The following is an 18300-nucleotide window of genomic DNA, read 5'->3' as shown; positions in this document are numbered from 1 at the left end:
TTGAGACAGAATTTTATCCTGCCACCCAGGCTGGAGTGCAGTAGTACGATCTTGGCTCACTGCAACCTCCACCTCGCAGGTTCAAGCCATTCTCCTGCCTCAGCCTCCCAAGTAGCTGGGACTACAGGCATGCACCACCATGCTCGGCTAATTTTTGTATTTTTAGTAGAGACGGGGTTTCATCATGTTGGCCAGGCTGGTCTCAAACTCCTGACCTTAAGTTATTGGCCCACCTCGGCCTCCCAAACTGTCAGCCATACTTTCAATTCCTCCTTCTCCGTTTGTTCCTCTTCCTCAGCAAACATATGTGTTCCCGTAAGCCCTACCATCTGGATTCTACCCTCCCTTCACACTGGTCCTAATTCTCCTTCACCTTCCTACCAGCTCCTGGGAAATGTGGTATCTTCTTGCCGCGCTCCCTCTGCTCTAGTCACTCCCGAATTAGGTGCAGTTTGGCCTCCGCACTACCTTTCGGCTGCAGCTGCCCTCCTCATGGATGGCAACGGCTTCCCAACAGGCATCCCACATTTTATCACGCGTCACTGTATCACACAGAACTGCATTTTTTCCAAAGTGAAGGCTTGTGACAACCCTGCATTGAGCAAGTCTATCAGTGCCATTTTCAAACAGGATGTGCTCACTTCATGTTTGACATGTTCTGGTAATTCTCACAATATTTCAGACCTTTTCATTATTATTGCATCTGTTATGGTGATCTGTGGTCAGTGATCTTTGATGTTATCATTGTAATTGTTTTCGGGCACCATGAACCGCACCCTTATAAGACGGCAAACTTAATCAATACATGTTGTGGGTGTTTTTAATCAATACACATGGGTGTTCTTAATCAATGAATACATGTAGGTGTCCTTAACCAATACATGTTGTGGGTGTTTTGTTTTGAGACGGAGTCTCACTCTGTCGCCAGGCTGGGGTGCAGTGGGGTGATCTTGGCTCACTGCAACCTCCACCTCCCGGGTTCAAGAGATTCTCCTGCCTCAGCCTCCCGAGTAGCTGGGACTACAGGTGTACGCCACCACACCCAGCTAATTTTTTGTATTCTTAATAGAGACAGGGTTTCACCATATTGGCCAGGATGGCCTCGATCTCTTGACCTTGTGATCTGCCCACCTCGGCTCCCAAAGTGCTGGGATTACAGGCGTGAGCCACGGTACCTGGCTGTGGGCGTTCTTAATCAGTATGTGTTGTGGGTGTTCTAACTGCTCCACTGACTGGGGCCATTCCCCCAACTCTCTCCCTCTCCTTGGGCCTCCCCACTCCCTGAGACACGACAATACTGAAATTAGGCCAACTGATAACCCTTCAACGGCCTCTAAGTGTTCAAGTGAAAGGAAGCTTCGTGAGTCTCTCATTTCAAATCAAAAGTCAGCAATGATTAAGCCTACTGAGGAAGATTCGTCCCGAGACGCTGAAAGCTAAGTCTCTTGACCAATCAGTCAAGTTGTGAATGCAAAGGAAAAGTTCCAAAGGATATTGAAAGTGCTACTCCAGTGAACACACAAATGTTAAAAAGGCAAAAACAGCCTTAAAATGATATGGAAAGTCTGAGTGATCTAGATAGAAGATCAAACCAGCCACAACATTCCCTTAAACCAAAGTCTAATCCAGTGCAAGGCCCTAACTCTCTTCACTTCTATGAAGGCTGAGAGAGCTGAGGAAGCTGCAGAAGAAAAGTCTGAAGCTAGCAGAGGTTGGTTTATGAGGCTGAAGGAAAGAAACTGTCTCTGTAACATGGAAGTGCAAGGCGAAGCAGCAAGTGCTGATGTGGAAGCTGCAGCAAGTTCTCCAGCAGATCTAGCTAAGGTCACTGATGAAGGTGGCCACACTCAACAGATTTTCAATATAGACAAAATAGCCTTCTATTGGAAGAAGATGCATCTAGGACTTTCATAGCTAGGAGTCAATGCCTGGCTTCAAAGCCTCGAAGAACAGGCTGACTCTTTCGTTAGGGGCTAACATACCTGGTGACTATAAGTTAAAGCCAATGCTCATTCACCATTCTAAAAAATCCTACGGCCCTTAAGAACTGTGCTAAATCTACACTGCCTGTGCTCTATGAACGGAACAATACAGCCTGGATGACCGCACATCTGTTTACAGTATGGTTTCCTGTATGTTTTAAGCCCATTCTTGAGACCTACTGCTAAGAAAAAAAAAGAGAGATTCCTTTCAAAATATTACTGCTCGTTGACAATGCGCTTGGTCACCCAGGAGCTCTGACAGAAATACACAGGGAGATTTCTTTTCCTGTCTGCTAACACAATATCCATTCTGCGGCCCATGGATCAAGGAGTAACTCTGACTTTCAAGTCTTACTATTTTAAGAAATACATTTCATAAGCATACAGCTGCCAGAGACGGCAATTCCTCAGATGGATCTGGGCAAAGTAAATGGAAAACTTTCTGGAAAGAAGTCACCATTCTAGATGCCATTCAGAACATTCGTGATTTATGGGAGGAGGTCAAAATTGCAACATCATCAAGAGTTGGGAAGAAGTTGATTTCAACCCTCATGGATGACTCTGAGGTGTTCAAGACATCAATGGAGAAAATAACTGCAGATGTGGTGGAAATACCAAGAGAACTAGAATTAGAAGTGGAGCCTAAAGATGTGACTGAATTCCTGCAATCTCAAACAAAACTTGAATGGATGGGAGTTGGCTTCCTGTGAATGAGCAAAGAAGGCGGACGCCTGAGATAAAATCTACTCCTGGGGAAGATATTGTAAACATCATCGAAATGGCAACAAAGGATTTACAATATTCCATAAACTTAGTTGATAAAGCAATGGCAGGGATTAGAGGATTGGCTGCAAATTTGAAAGAACTTCTATTGTAGGTAAAATGCTATCAAACAGCATCACATACTACAGAGAAATCTGTCATGAAATGCTGTTGTCTTATTTTAATAATTGCCACAGCCACCCCAAACTACAGCATCACCACCCTGATCAGTTAGCAGCCATCAACCTCAAGGCAAGACCTTCCACCAACAAAAAGATTATGACTCAGTCGTCAGCATTATTTTTTTAGATGGGGGTCTAACTCTGTTGCCCAGACTCTAGTGTAGTGGTGTAATCATGGTTCACTGTAGCCTTGACCTTCCCAGGCTCAGGTGATCCTCCCACCTCAGCCTCCCAAGTAGCTGGAACTACAAGCGCACACCACCATGCCCGGTTAATTTTTGTATTCTTTGTAGAGATGGGGTTTTGCCATGTTGCCCAGGTTGGTCTCGAACTCGTGAGCTCAAGTGATTCACTCACCCCAGCCTCCTAAAGTACTGGGACTATAGGTGTGAGCCACCACACCAGCCGATCGTTAGCATTTTTCAGCAACAAAGTATTTTTTTAAATGAAGGGATATACATTTTTTTTTTTTTTTTGAGACGGAGTCTGGCTCTGTCACCCAGGCTGGAGTGCAGTGGCCAGATCTCAGCTCACTGTAAGCTCCGCCTCCTGGGTTTACGCCATTCTCCTGCCTCAGCCTCCCGAGCAGCTGGGACTACAGACGCCCGCCACCTCGCCTGGCTAGTTTTTTGTATTTTTTAGTAGAGACGGGGTTTCACCATGTTAGCCAGGATGGTCTCGATCTCCTGACCTCGTGATCCGCCCGTCTCGGCCTCCAAAGTGCTAGGATTACAGGCTTGAGCCACCACGCCTGGCCTGGTATATACATTTTTAGAAGACATATGCTATTGCACACTTAATAGACTATAGTATAGTGTAAACAAGACTTTTATATGCACTGAGAAACCAAAATTCGTATGACCGACTTTATTACAATGATCTGTAACAAAACCCACGACATCCCCGAACAAGCCTGCAGTTGAAACCCAGTGTCAAGTCTCAGCCTATATCTGTAGCACATGACTGGCCTGCCTATTCCACTCATTCTTGGACCTCCCTGTGTCCCTGCCTTCTGGGTCTTGGTTCTTCCTGGCCCTTCTTCCTCACCAACTCTATCTTTTTTACTGCCTCCTCTTTCTCCACATCCTCATCCTCTTTTCCTCATCTTCCTCTCCTGGGTGATTTTATCCACACTGGAGTATTTAGCTGCCTAACCACCAGAGGTTCTCAACTAAGTTCCTGCCTCCCTATGGTTCACACACACCTGTGTCAATACTGGCTCTCATTTCATGCAACGACCTTAAGAGAGGATGAATGTCACCAAAGTTGGGAGGGAAGCCAGAGCAGAACCTTGAGCAAGAAGGAGGATAGGTAGTTTGGAAAAGTACCATGTCCCCAAGAGACTGTGATCTGCCTGTTGGTCTTTCCTGCCTACAAATCCTGAAAATCACTGATCTGTATAGCTACGTTCAAATTTATATATCAGGATTCACTCTCTCTCCCGAGTTCTAGTCTTGTATTTTTCAATTTCTTTCTTTGCTTTCCTTTTTTTTTTTTTGAAACGGAGTTTTGCTCTTGTTGTCCAGGCTGGAGTGCAGTGGCACGATCTCGGCTCACTGGCAACCTCTGCCTCCAGGTTTCAAGCGATTCTCCTGCCTCAGCCTCCCGAGTAGCTGGGACTACAGGCACGCGCCGCCACACCCGGCTAACTTTTTGTATTTTTAGCAGAGATAGGGTTTCATCATGTTGGGCAGGCTGGTCTCAAACTCCTGAGGTCAGGTGATCTACCCTCCTTGGACTCCCAAAGTGCTAGGATTACAGGCGTGAGCCACCACACCCAGCCATAAATGTTCACTTTCTATTGAATATATCTATCTGGGTGGCCCACAGGTACAACAACTGTTTTTAGCTTATTCATTTATTGTGCCAGAAATCTCCAATCTGGAAAGGGGCCCTGGGGGAGCAGGGCAGGGTGTGATACTGTATCTCACTGTGGCTATTAGTCTTTTCTTCAAGACAAAGTTATCAAGTGGACTTAGCTCTTACAGGGCTTGGTTCGTTTTTCTGTTACACACTTATGTTGTGATTATTTGTTTACAAATCACCCCTAGCTACAAGACTGTATCTGTGAAGCCCCAGGCCCTGGCACAGTTTCCCGCTCACAGTGTATGCTTAAATAAGGGAGGCTGAATAAAAGCAGGTAGCATTGTGGTGACCCCACTGATATGTCAGCACAGACACAGGTAAATTGAATTCTGCATGGAATTAGAGATAGCTTCCCAAAGGAGGCGATGGTGAGACTTCAAGGATGAACAGAATTTCAGAAGGAAAAGAATGGGGAGTATTCCATGCAAAGCCAGCAGGACATGAACAAAGGCAGGAAGACAATAGGACCCGCATGTTCACGTGATCTGGCATGGCTAAGGTGCAAGGTGTCTGGTGCGGGTGGCATGAGACAGTCGGAAAGGCAGGTATGGGCCAGGTTGCCAAGAAAGTAGGGTTACAGAGTTTTGACATAAAGACCATGTCAGTATCAGCATGCCATTGAGGGTTTTTAGGCAGGGAAATGATAAAACCAAAGCAATTTACTTTTAGTATCTCTAAAGGCGGGCTGTCTTTGTGTCTTATCTCTTAGAGGCACTAATATTTCTATCCTATTCCCAACCCATTAAAAAGACACAAAGAAAATACTGTGCCTGGGTTTTTGGAGGCTGACAAATTGAGGAGCTCTGGCTGACTAGATTTTGAAATTTGAGAAAGTCAACCTATTCTTGATAAGATTTTGTTTGTTTCAAGTTCCCTCGTCTAACCCGTAAAAAGATTTTAAAAAACAGAACACAGGAAATAATCCTTCACCTGGCTTAAAAAAAATTCTTAGAATGTCACACCTTCATTTCCTGTTTTCTACCTTCAATTTTGAGTACCTTTTTTTTTTTTGATATAACTTCAAACAGAAGTTATAAGAATAGCACAAGGAATTCGGGTACGCTGTACCCTTTACCCAGAGTCACTAATTCCTTCTGTTTTGTCCATCTGCTTTATCTTTCTCTATTTTTACAGACGTGCATTTTCCTGAGCCATTGAAAGATGGAACATACCCCTTTTACTTCCAAATACTTCAGTGTATAAGAACAAGATCATTTTCTTACATAACCCATAAGCTATTTATCAAAAATAGGAAATTTAACATTGATATAATACTATTATCTAATACATAATTTGTCAAATGCATAATCTGGATTCAAATTTTGTCAGTTATCCTAATAACGTCTTAGCTATTTTCCTTCCTTTTTTCTTTTTAGATTATTGTCAAATTATTTGTCTTTTGTCCCAAGATATCTGTATTTCTTTTTTCTTTTTTTAGAGACAGGGTCTCTGTCACCCAGGCTAGAGTGCAGTGGTATGATTACCGCTCTGCTCCCACCATCACAAGACTCAACTGTTCCTCAGTTTACCAATCCAGGGAACTCCTGACTGGCCCAGCAGAATGGGCTGAACCAATATCCTCCAGCTCCTGTAAGCCAAAAGTCTGTGCTATTCCAGGTTTCCCATCATCTCCAGCACAACTGTAACTGCCGCTGGCTTCTGGCAAATTGTTTCCTCATGGAAATATCAAATGAGTGGAAAAACTCCAAGTAGCATGACCATCTGGTACGCCACAACAAGCCTGTGACAAAAGTCATCTATCAAGGCAAAATGTCAAGCACATGGCATGGATCTTGCATTTTCTGTTCTGATCAGGAAAAGGCAAGTTTTTTCTCCTCCAGGATTAAAATAATAATTTTTCAAATTAATAGGCTTCCCAACTTGGTGAACATTTCAATATCTTAGCTAGAAGCACTTTTTACTTTTTGTGTGTGTTAAAAATGCTGGCAAGCAATACTGGAAGCAAACAAGTGCTCCATTATCAGCTCTACAAGCGTCCTGCTGAATAACCTTGGGAAAAATCACTTGCCTTTTCCGTATTTATAAAATGAACAAAATAAAATACATAAAATGTATAAAATATATAAAATAAACACAGGTGCTTTGGGCTACTAAGTTCCTTTTATAAATTTCTAAATTATAAATTTCAACTAAGTTAAAAAACAAAACGAAACACCTGGACTGGTGTGGTGGCTCATGCCTGTAATCCCAGCACTTCGGGAGGTGGAGGCAGGCGGGCTGCCCGAGCTCCAGAGTTCAAGACCAGCCCGGGCAACATGGCAAAACCCCGTCTCTGCAAAAAAATACATGGTGCACGTCTGTAGTCCCAGCCACTCAGGAGGCTGCGGTGGGAGGACTACTTCAGCCTGGGAGGCCAAGGCTGCAGTGAGCTGTGTTTGCACCACTGCACTCCAGCCTGGGCAACAGAAGGAGAACTTATCTCAAAAAAAAAACAAAAGAAAAAGAAAACGAAAACAACGAAAAGCCACTTAGGACCATCAATGGGAAGTTCCAAACGGCTATCACAAAGCCCTACCTTCTATTCTCTACTCATTTACCCCTTACAGGTAGAACTGTACTATTTTTTAGTAGCTGTGTGTAAGAAAAATTTGGTGCGACAGTAAAGTAAAACAGGTGAAAATCTGATTTTTGTATTTTGTATGTTTCAGTGACCCATGTCCTGTTTTCACACATAACCTAGAATTAGTCTTGTTAAAATTGAGGTTCCACTCCACCAGGAATTTGTTAGCAAGAGACAGATAGAAATAAACAACCACCACCAGCCTACAAAACACATGAAAACAACAGGCTTTAAAGAATAACTGAAGTTGAGATATATAAGACTGACGCTATTTGTTGTGCTGTGTGTAATTCCTTTCCCCTGGATAGAACCTTTACATTCTAGGGAGAAAGTGGAGGCTGCTGTCCTACTTCCACCTTCTGTGGGTTTTTTTCTAAGTAACAAATGGTGTTGAACTTCAGAGCTTCCATTATTTCACAGGCTTCAGGCTAATGGATTTCCGGTTCACACGACTTTTCATGTTTTAAGTCCTTCAATCAACAACTCTAACACCATACAAAATCTGCTCTTGTCTGTTACCTAATGTTCACATGTTTGAAACCTTTACAAACGTTGTATTTCAACAACAGGAAAAATCTTGTTTCCTAGAAAAGCACTGAAATCTGTTTCCAGGCTAAGAAAAAAGGTCTAGGCCGGGCGCAGTGGCTCATGCCTGTAATCCCAGCACTCTGGGAGGCAGAGGTGGACGGAAGGCTTGGGCCCAGGAGTTCAAGAACAGCCCGGCAACATGGTGAGACCCAATCTCTACAAAAAATTAGCCGGCACCTGCAGTCCCAGCTACTGAGAGGTGGGAGGATCGCTTGATCCTGGGAAGTTGAGGCTGCAGTGAGTTGTGTCTGCACCACTGCACTCCAGCCTGGGTGACAGAGCCAGGCCTATGCCTCAAAAAGAAGGAAAGGACAGGACAGGACAGGAAACGAAAGGAAAGGAAAGGAAAAGAAAAGAAAAGAAAAAAGGCAAGGCTTGCCAATGCAGTAAAATGTAAAGCTGATGACCTGGCTAACGAAGAGACTCAGTTTTCAGGCTTTTCACAGTCTTTTTGCATGGAAAGCCCATTTCTAGAAGATCAATTTAAATCCCCACCAAAAAGAACACATTTGTGTGATGCATATCTAGCTCCTGAATTACGTGTTTACAGAGCTTAACATATTGAACTAAAGCCAATGAAACAGTCTTAGAACAAATTACATCGTATGTAATCACAGCTACCGATAAATCAATTGCTTCTTTTGCCAAATAGTACATCAGAGACTTCTATGAAAAGTTCAAATAAATGTGGTGTACTCGGTGGCTTCCAACAAGTGAAAGCGAGTATTTTTGGCTTTCAGCACTACAGGAAAACATCACTTTAAATAATCCTTGTTTGTATCTGAAACACGGATCTGGATTGCTTCCTACACTAGAATCCTAATCTCTAAAGGAGATGATCAGATTTTGCACGGAAGCTAGACGAATCAACCTGGAACAGATCACTCCTGCCCTACCTGTCCAGGCGGCGGACAGAAGCAGACAGACTAGTTTCAAGAAGTTAGGGAGTCACTGATGCGATGGTGATCCACGCACCGTGGGGGCAGCGGGGCAAGGGAGAAAGACAGGGGGCTTCCACCTTCCAGGCGCCCATGCACCGCTCCTGCCTTCAGAGGTAGGCTGGGCCTGTCGGCTTTTCAAAAAGTCAAACACTTGGTGGGAGAAAATCGTTGGTGGAGAAGACAAAACACTTTTGTTTTGTTTTCCGGGACACCACCCTCGAGGCTGCCAGACTAGACCCCACGAGGGAGAAGGGTGCGGCGGGAGGCGACGTCGCGCGCGGCAGCATCTCCGGGTCCCGCGGCTGGGGGCTCCCACCCCTCCCGGGCTTCTTGGGGTGGCTTCTTCCTTTTTTTTATTTTTAACTTTTCACGCCCCCCGCCCCCGCCCCGCGCCCCACCCCCGCCCCGCGCTGGGTGCAGACCTGCTGGAGAGGGCGGGCGCCAAGGAGCCTCACCTGCACGCCCCGCCGCCGCAGGACCGGAGCCGGGAGGACGGCGGACGAGCCCTGGCGGCCCGACGGGTCTGCGGGGAGCCTGGGGCCGCGAGCTGCGGGGCCTCCGAGAGCCTGGCAGGCGGCAGGCGGGGCCGAGGGCAAAGCCAGGAGCCGCGGGCAGCAGCAGCCTCGCCGCCACGCCCTCGACGCCGGAGACAGCGGCCGCCTAGGCGCGGACTAGGGCGGTGTCCCGGCTGAGCTAGGCTGCCGGCGCCGCGCGCGCTCCCGGGCCCCTGCGCGCGCCCGCCTTGTCCCCTCCTGTTCTGGCAGGGCGCGCGCACGGCGGCGCAGGCGCCGGAGGCCCGGCCGAGGCCGGGGCCGGGGCGGGGGCGCGCGGGGGCCGGGGTGGGGGTGTCTCGCCGCGCGCGCCCTCCTTCCGCTCCTCCGGGTCCTTGGTCCCCAGCCTGTAGGGGACTTGGGCTGTAGCGCTGGGGCGGGGGCTTTAGATCCCCCCAAAAACAGGACCTCTGGCGACCTTCTCGTTTTCCACCGGGAGCGGAGAGAGCAGATCTCCTTTTCCTGCTAGCCCCGTAGGACAGTCTCCGGAGCAGCTCATAGGAATATGACGAACGTTTACTCAGGGCTGGTTACTATGTACACTGCGCCCCGCGCGCGGCGAGTTTACCTCGGTTCACCTCCCGGCAACCGGCGGCCCGGATATTATCAGATGCGGGGGACTTGCCGGCGCCTCATTGCCCGAGGAGAGGCGGCCTCAAGTACCTGAGCTGGAGCTAGCACCAGGTGTGGGACGGCACAGGCTGGGTCCCGCTCTGGCGGGTACAACTCTCTTCCCCTTCCCCTCCCCTCCCCTCCTCCCCACTCGTGCTCTTCTCCCTCCTCCCGCTCTCCCTCCTCCTCTTACTCCTCTTCACCCTATGCCCTATCTACTGTTGTCGTACAATTCACATGTTTAATGCTTTCTTTTTCGTGTAAAAACCCTTCCATGCAGTCTTGCTTGCTTGACTCCGACGCCCTAGGAGACCATGGGACATGATTACAACTATTAGGCAAAGGGAAGAGCCGGGGTCTAAACTGTTCAGCGCGTTTCATTCATGAATGAACCGAGGCTTACATTGGCAGGTATTATTATTACCAATAACAGCTATGATGACAAAGCTCCTAAGCACAGCTTGGAAGGCAGCTGGTGTCTCCTCCCTTAGCCGGCAGAGAAGGAAGCAGGGTCACAGAGCAGGGAAAATAACTGGGCTCAGCTCCCACCTGCAAGGACCCGCAGCTGTGCGGTGGTGCGCACCCATAGTCCCAGCAACTCAGGAGGCTGAGGCGGGAGGATCGGTTGAGGCCAGGAGTCTGAGACCAGCCTGGACAACATAGCAAGGCTCCGTCTCAAAAGAAAAAATAAAAGGAATGTGCAGTGCAGTTAGAAGAAAATCAGCTCTGATTACCCACTCAAGGCCTTTCAGAGGCAAAGTGAGGCACGGTGAAGGTTAACATCAAAGGCACTCAGTGCCTGCATCATGGGGCAGGAAGATGGACTAAAATGTGTACAGCACATCTAATCCCTGTTAGATGTAAACTGAGGAATCGGGGTTGGATTATGACCCCAAGGGCTCTCCAGCAGTTGAGCCCAGCACCGTCACAGAGGTATACCCAGCAGATCACCCTTCCTGCTTCCTGCTTGCTGCTTCTGTGGTTCCTGCTGCCTCCAACCCTGCTGCTCCTGCTCCCCATCTTGTCTTAACTAAGTTCTTCACTTTCATTCGTTTAACTAATGTTGATTGCAAACTGCTTCTTTTGTCAAAGTCACCCTAAGGACTGCAGTAATTTTTTTTTTCTCTAAATTCCTCTAACACAGCAACTTTTGCAAAAGTTGAGGGTTTTTTTGTTTTGTTTTGTTTTGTTTGTTTTGAGATGGGGTCTGCTCTGTTGCCTAGGCTGGAGTGCAGTGGCACAATCATAGCCTTAACCATCCAGGCTCAAGCGATCCTCCCACCTCAGCCTCCTGAGTAGCTGGGACTACAGGTACATGCCACCATGCCTGGTTAATTTTTCTATTTTTTGTAGAGACGAGGTCTCACTATGTTGCCCAGGCTGGTCTTGAACTCCTGAACTCAAGCAGTCCTCCTGCGTTGGCCTCCCAGAGTGCTGGGATTATAGGCATGAGCCATTGCACCTGGCCAAAACATTGAGTTTTCACATCACATGAGATTGGAAACGGCTGCATTCCATAGCCCTGCCTGGAGATGTCTGATGCATGTTCACACACACACAAAAAAAATGGCCTTGAGAGATCCTAAGTCAAACAACCAGGTTAGTTTGTTTAACTGAGTTTCCCTGAGGAATTAGGCCCTGTGCGGGTGTTGGGCTTGCATGGGTAAGGCCCATACAGATCCGCCACCTGAGGAGCCCACAGATAGGGGAGACAGTGATTGTGACACAATTGTAGATGTGCACTATTTGAGACGTTGGCGACGCGCTGACGAAGCAGAGAAAGAAGTGAGCAATCTACATGATGGGCCAGGGAACGGGGTTCACATTATCCGGTATTATTCAAGATTCTCTTTTTTTTTTTTTCATGGAATACATCACTCAGACTGGGTTAAGCAGCAAATGGAATGCATTGACTCACATAACAGAAAAGTTTGGGGCTTCAGGCATGGCTGGATTCAGGGGCTTAAACTACGACATCGGGATTAAGTCTTTTCTCTCCATTTCTTGACTCTATTTCCTGTTGACTTTTCATTCTTAGGCTTCCTTTTCCCCATGAGATGGCAGAATGGCTGCTTACAACTTCAAATCACACCCTTTCGAGCAGAAAGGGAGTTTCTTTTCCCTGATGCTGTCAACAAAAGTCCCAGGACTACATCTCATTGGTCTAACTTGTGTTACCCGTGCATCACTAAACCACTCTCCTGAGAAGGAGCATGGAACATGCTGACAGCTCCTCTCAAATCGCATGGGCTGAGATTTGGGGAGAGCTGGCTTCCTGTGCTAGATCATTTCTGTTGGCCCTTCCAGATCTACTCTCCAGCCTTTTCCTTCCTGATTTGATCCTCAAGAGGCCAACCTGCATGGACTGCTTCCACAGGTCCCTTGTCCTCTGACTTACAGTTGAATTCACCAAATAGAAGACATTGGAAATGAGACCGAAAGGTTGGAGGAGGAGGAATGTAAGGGTTTTATTCCTCTGGCCCCTGCCCTTCTGGGTTGCTGCAGGTTGGCAACATGCATTTATTGAAGCTTCTCTCAACTGGCCTTCTTCACACAGGTACTCTCTCCTAGTTCTAGTAAATTCTCCTTTCTCCACCTCCAGAATTATCCACCCTGGAGGTGATAATGGCTCCCCTCTGTTGCTTGCCACAGTGTATCACACCATCAGACCTGCTTTTTCCCTCAACCCTGCCCACACATCTGTATGGAACCTTTACTAAACCCTCTTTAGATTAATCATCTGCTGGGATGCTAATGGTTACATTCACCAAAGGAGATTCAAGTTTCTATTACCAAAAGAAAGGGGAATGAATCAAGGGCAGGCAACAGCACTACTGTAGTGATATTGGTTTGGAAGAAGTATCACCACAAGTGCAGACCAGAGATGACTGTGGCTTGGACAGGGTCGTGATGGGGGAAGCAATGAGAAATGGTAGGATTCTGGCTATATCTCAGAGGCAGTTTACTGAGGAATTGTATGTAAATTATGAGTGGTAGAGAGGAGCTGAGGATGGAAGCAGTTGGAAAACATGCATCTGGAGCCTAGGAGTGAGCTCAATGAGTAGTGATTTGGGACGGAGTCGCGGTAGTTAGTTGAAACCACGGGCTCAGATGAAATCACCCCAGGAGCGCATGTAGAATAGAACACAGAAAAGGCAAAAGGCAGAATCTAGAAGAACAAACACCAGCCTTTCCATGGTGAACAGAGGAAGAGTTGCCATCTTGTATCTATCATCTAGATGGTGAGCAACTCGATAACTTGAGAACAAGAACAGAATCTTCCACATCCTTCCTCTTTACTATCATGTCTAGCGAGGTGATGACCACACGGTGGGTAATAAATGCTTGTTATGAATGAACTTGACACACTTTCACATTTCTAACACTCCCTCCCTCTCCATCTCATGTGAGGTTTGAGTTACAGGCCGAGAAAAAGAGAAATTGATCCCTGTGGCTCAATCCACTGAAACCTATGCCCAGGTTGCTAAGCATTTCGCTGCCCTGGAAAACTGAAGCAGAACCTCTCAGACGATGCCACAGATCCTGAGTAGCACACCTCTTGCCTTTCAGGAGAATTTCCAGACCGGCGACTTCATTTCAGATTTTCTTATTCTTATTTGAGTAGATTTAACAGCAAATATCCTAACAAATCCTTATTAGGTTTGTTTTGGGGCTGTGCTATGACAATAATACAAGTGGCAAAAGATCTCCATCTCACATGCATACATTGCTGGTGGAATGTAAAAGGATGCAACTGCTTTTTAGAAACTGCCAGTTTACCAGGCTAAATGTACACCTACCCTATGACCCAGAAATTCCACTCCGAGATGTAGACTCGAGAAACCTAGGCAAATGTCTACCAAAAAAAGAGGCTGGTGCAAGAATGCTCTTAACATCTTGGCTGGGTGCAGTGACTCACCCCTGTAATCCCAGCACTTTGGGAGGCTAAAGTGGGTGGATCATTTGGGGTCAGGGGTTTGAGACCAGCCTGGGCAACATAATTAAATACAAAAATTAGCCAGACGTGGTGACAGGCACCTGTAATCCCAGTGACCCAGGAGGCTGAGGTGGGAGAATGGCTTGAACCCGAGAGGCAGAGGTTGCAGTGAGCCAAGATTGTGCCACTGCATTCAAGCCTGAGCAACAGAGTGAGACTCCATCTCAAAAAAACAAAAACAAAAACAAAACAACAAAAATCTTTACTCATACTGTTCTCCAATTGTAAATATCCCAAATGCCCATAAGAGGAAAAAAACCATGGTATATTCAAACAATATGATACTACACAGCAATAAAAAAAATAATGAAATACTGATACACAAAACAACGGATAAATCTCAAAAGCAATTGTTGAGCAAAAGAAGTCAAAAAGCATAGATGTATGATTTCATTTATATGAAAGTCAAGAAGAGGCAAAACTAACGTATGGTAATAAGCATCAGAATAGCGGTTGCTTCTGAGGATAGGGATTAACTGGAAAGGGGCACAGAACATTCAGGGGTTAGGGAAATGTTCTTCCCATGCCAGTATGTTTACTAGACACGGTTCTAGGCATTGGGAATATAGCAGTGAACAAAACAAACCGAGTCCCTGCTTTTATACAAATCCATCTCAGTTCTTTTAATTGGTTGCATTGTTTAAATAGGAAAAAACGGCCTTTCTTTAAATATAGTCTATGACAAATCTGAGGAACTTTCTTGCTTCGTTTTTAGTTGCTGATGGGAAGGCAGAAAAGTACAATGGAAAGAGTATGGGCTCCAGGAAGTCAGCTCTACCACTGACTGCTTGTGTGATTTGTGGGCAAGTTCTTTAAGCCTGTGAAGTCTTACTTTTCTCATCTGTTACAACGGATTTTTTAATTATGATTTTTATAATTTACAAGCAAGGTCTCGCTTTTGTTGCCCAGGCTGGTCTCAAACTCCTGGGCTCAAGTGACCCTTCCACCTCAGCCTCCCAAAGTTAAATAGAATCGATGATACCTGCCTTGCAAAGTTGTTTTGTAAAGTGCCAGACACATTGCAGATGCTCAGGAAACATGACCTGGGTTATAAGCAGTTTACAAGGAAAATTTTACTTTTGCCCAGTGAGATATGAGCAGAGGGAGGCTGACTTGGCTGGCAGAGGTACCCTTTTGCTTCTTTTTTTCAAGATGGAGCCTCGCTCTATCACCCAGGCTGGAGTGCAGTGGTGTGATCTAGGCTCACTGCAACCTCGCCTCCCGGGTTCAAGCAATTTTCCTGCCTCAGCCTCCTGAGTAGCTAGGATTATAGGCATGCGCCACCACGTCTGGCTAATTTTTGTATTTTTAGTAGAGACGGGGTTTCACCATGTTGGCCAGGCTGGTCTCAAACTCCTGACCTTGTGATCCGCCCACCTCGTGTTCCCAAAGTGCTGGGATTACAGGCATGAGCCACCGCGCCTGGCCCAACCTTTTGCAGTTCTTCCTTCTAGCCTGCAATGTGAACTCGATAGCTGGAGCTCCAGCAGCCACTTTGGACCAGGAGGTAATCTTGAAGATGGAAGCCACATGTCAGGATGGTGAATCCAAAAGATGAGGAGCCTGTATCCCTTGTGACACCAGAGCTGCCATACCAGCCCTGGGCTCCTCCATCTATACTGCCTTCATATGGTAAAGATATATTCTTGTATCATGTTAGGTGTCTGTTGCAGCCAAACACAATCCCAACTGATACTCACCGTAAATGATTCCATGGCTCCCTGTAGTACTTTTTCAAAGCATCTATCACAATTGTAATTAATAAAATAATTATGGAATTACTGGTTTAATGCCTAAGTCCCAAGTAGAATATCAGTTCCATGCGGGCAGGGATTAGTCTGTTCATGGATGTATTCCCAGCTCCTATAACAACATCTGGTTCTGGTAGGTAGTAAGTGCACAGTAAATGTAGTGGAGTGAAAGGGAGAGAGGAAACGGAGCTGCTTCTGATGAGGAGAGAAATCGCTGCATGAGAGAGCATGCAGTGAGAAAGAGAGAAGGGGAAACTAGAGGCCTGCCTGCTTTAACTCTAGGAACCGATCGATCTCTATCTCAGACTCATTAATATGCATCTGGGTGTGCTGGATATTTTAGTTCATGTTCTGCCACACACTCTAGATCTCCTATAGGATTTGCATCACAGATGGTACCTTTTCCTGAAGAGCCTTAAATTAACCTGCCTCCCTGGTAACACCCTCATTTGTCTCCCATTCCTGGCAAGTCAGCCATTCCCCCAAGAAGAGAGTTGCAACACGATCCAATAGTTTGCTAGAGGAGTGAAACTTCTTATCAGCACCACATCCAACATTGGTTGGGAGATGAGTCATGTCGATTCTTGATATTTAAAATTTTCTCATCAAAATTGGACTTGGCCTTTATAGAACATTTGAAAACAAAAAGATAAATTAAAAAAATTCAAATCACGCACAACCGCAGGATCCAGAGATAGTCATGTGCAAGGAAAATACCTTGGGTCCCCCAAATCACTAAGCTAAAGGGACAAGTCAAGCTGGGAACTGCTCAGGGCAAACCTGTTTCCCATTCTATTCAAAGTCACCCCTCTGCTCACTGAGATAAATGCATATCTGATTGCCTCCTTTGGAGAGGCTCATCAGAAACTCAAAGGAATGCAGCCATTTGTGTCTTATCTACCTATGACCTGGAAGCCTCTTCCCCACTTCAAGTCGTCCCGCCTTTCCAGACCAACCAATGTTCATCTTACATATGTTGGTTGATGTCTCATGAGTCCCTAAAATGTATAAAACCAAAGTGTGCTCTGACACCTTGGGTACATGTTGTCATGCTGTCAGGACCTCCTGAGGCTGTGTCATAGGCATGTGTCTTCCACGTTGGCAAAATAAACTTTTTTTCTTTTTTGAGACAGAGTCTCGCACTGTCGCCCAGGCTGGAGTGCGGTGGTGCAATCTTGGCTCACTGCAAGCTCCGCCTCCCAGGTTCATGCCATTCTCCTGCCTCAGCTTCCCTAGTAGCTGGGACTACAGGTGCCCGCCACCACACCCAGCTAATTTTTTTATATTTTTAGTAGAGACGGGGTTTCACCATGTTAGCCATGGTGGTCTCAATCTCCTGACCTCGTGATCTGCCCACCTCGGCCTCCCAAAGTGCTGGGATTATAGGCATGAGCCACCGCACCGGGCCCAACCTTGGCAAAATAAACTTTCTAAATTAACTGAGAACTGTCTTAGATTTTTGGAGTTCAGAGTCACTATTCAATATTTTAGTATAGAGTATTTTTCTCCAATTTTTTGGGTAAGATTAGTATACCATTAATCAGCCAATTTGGATCTCCTATCTATTTCACTTAACATATTGCAAACATTATCTTGTGCTTTAAAATACTATTTAAATTTTTTAATGACTACATAATATTGCATTGTGTGTTCTGTTATTTATCTAATTATTTCCTTATTGTTGTAATCAAAGTTTCATTCCAATTTTCTCTTACATGATTAACCATACAATGAATATCTTTATATGTAAAATATACTGTTGCATGTATGATTATTTCCTCAGCATAGATTCCCAGAAGCAGTTACTAGGCAAGGGGCATGAACATTTAAAAAAACTCTTACCGGAAAATGACAAAATGCATTTCAAAAAGGTTGTTACTGTATTTAGTTATAAGTGCCTTTCCTGATTGATAGGCAAAAAAAAAAACCCCAAAAAATAAAAAACCTTCCCAAACATGACATCTTGATTTTTCATGTGCTTCATTTGAGATCTGCCCAGGTTCTCTGTCCATTCTTCCACTGAACTATTAGCATTGTTTGTTTATAAGAACATATACACTGTGGATAGTAACCCTGTGATTACATTTGTTGAAAATTTTCTCTTCATAATTTCCCTTTCGAAAATTTTCTTTTTTTGATATAAAGATGTTTTAAAATTTTTATTTGGCCAGGAGTGGTGGCTCATGCCTGTAACCCCAACCATTTGGGAGGCCGAGGCAAGAGGACTGCTTGGCTCCAGGAGTTCGAGATCAGCCTGGGTAAACAAGTGAAATCTTGTCTCTACAAAAAATAAAAAAATTGGCTGGGTGTGGTGGCATGCACCTTTGCTTCCAGCTACACAGGAGGCTGAGGTGGGAGCACTGCTTGAGCCCAGGAGGTCAAGGCTGCAGTGAGCCATAATTGCACCACTGTACTCCAGCCTGGGTGACAGTGTTTTGAGACCTTGTCTCAAAACAAACAAAAAACCCATGTAATCCTAGCACTTTA

At 45.7% G+C, this 18300-nt stretch overlaps 1 protein-coding gene across 4 annotated transcripts in view; it reads right to left on the bottom strand.

Moving 5' to 3' along the window:
- Positions 1-10129, bottom strand: part of LOC100999502 (calcipressin-3) — a 38147-nt gene extending 28018 nt beyond the window's left edge. Inside the window, exon 1 of one of the 4 annotated variants that reach the window (XM_021937522.2) lies at positions 10022-10129. The gene's annotated coding sequence lies outside the window, so the exon portion shown is untranslated. Of the gene's footprint in view, positions 1-9324; positions 9584-9871; positions 9986-10021 lie in introns of those variants that run through there. The other 3 variants (XM_021937524.2, XM_009201831.3, XM_021937520.2) reach the window with 3 other exon arrangements.
- Positions 10130-18300: the final 8171 nt, after the last annotated feature.

The sequence above is a fragment of the Papio anubis genome, chromosome 1 (genome assembly GCF_008728515.1).
Source record: "Papio anubis isolate 15944 chromosome 1, Panubis1.0, whole genome shotgun sequence".
In the NCBI taxonomy this organism is placed as follows: Eukaryota; Metazoa; Chordata; class Mammalia; order Primates; family Cercopithecidae; genus Papio; species Papio anubis.
This window is presented reverse-complemented; position numbering and strand designations above follow the sequence as displayed.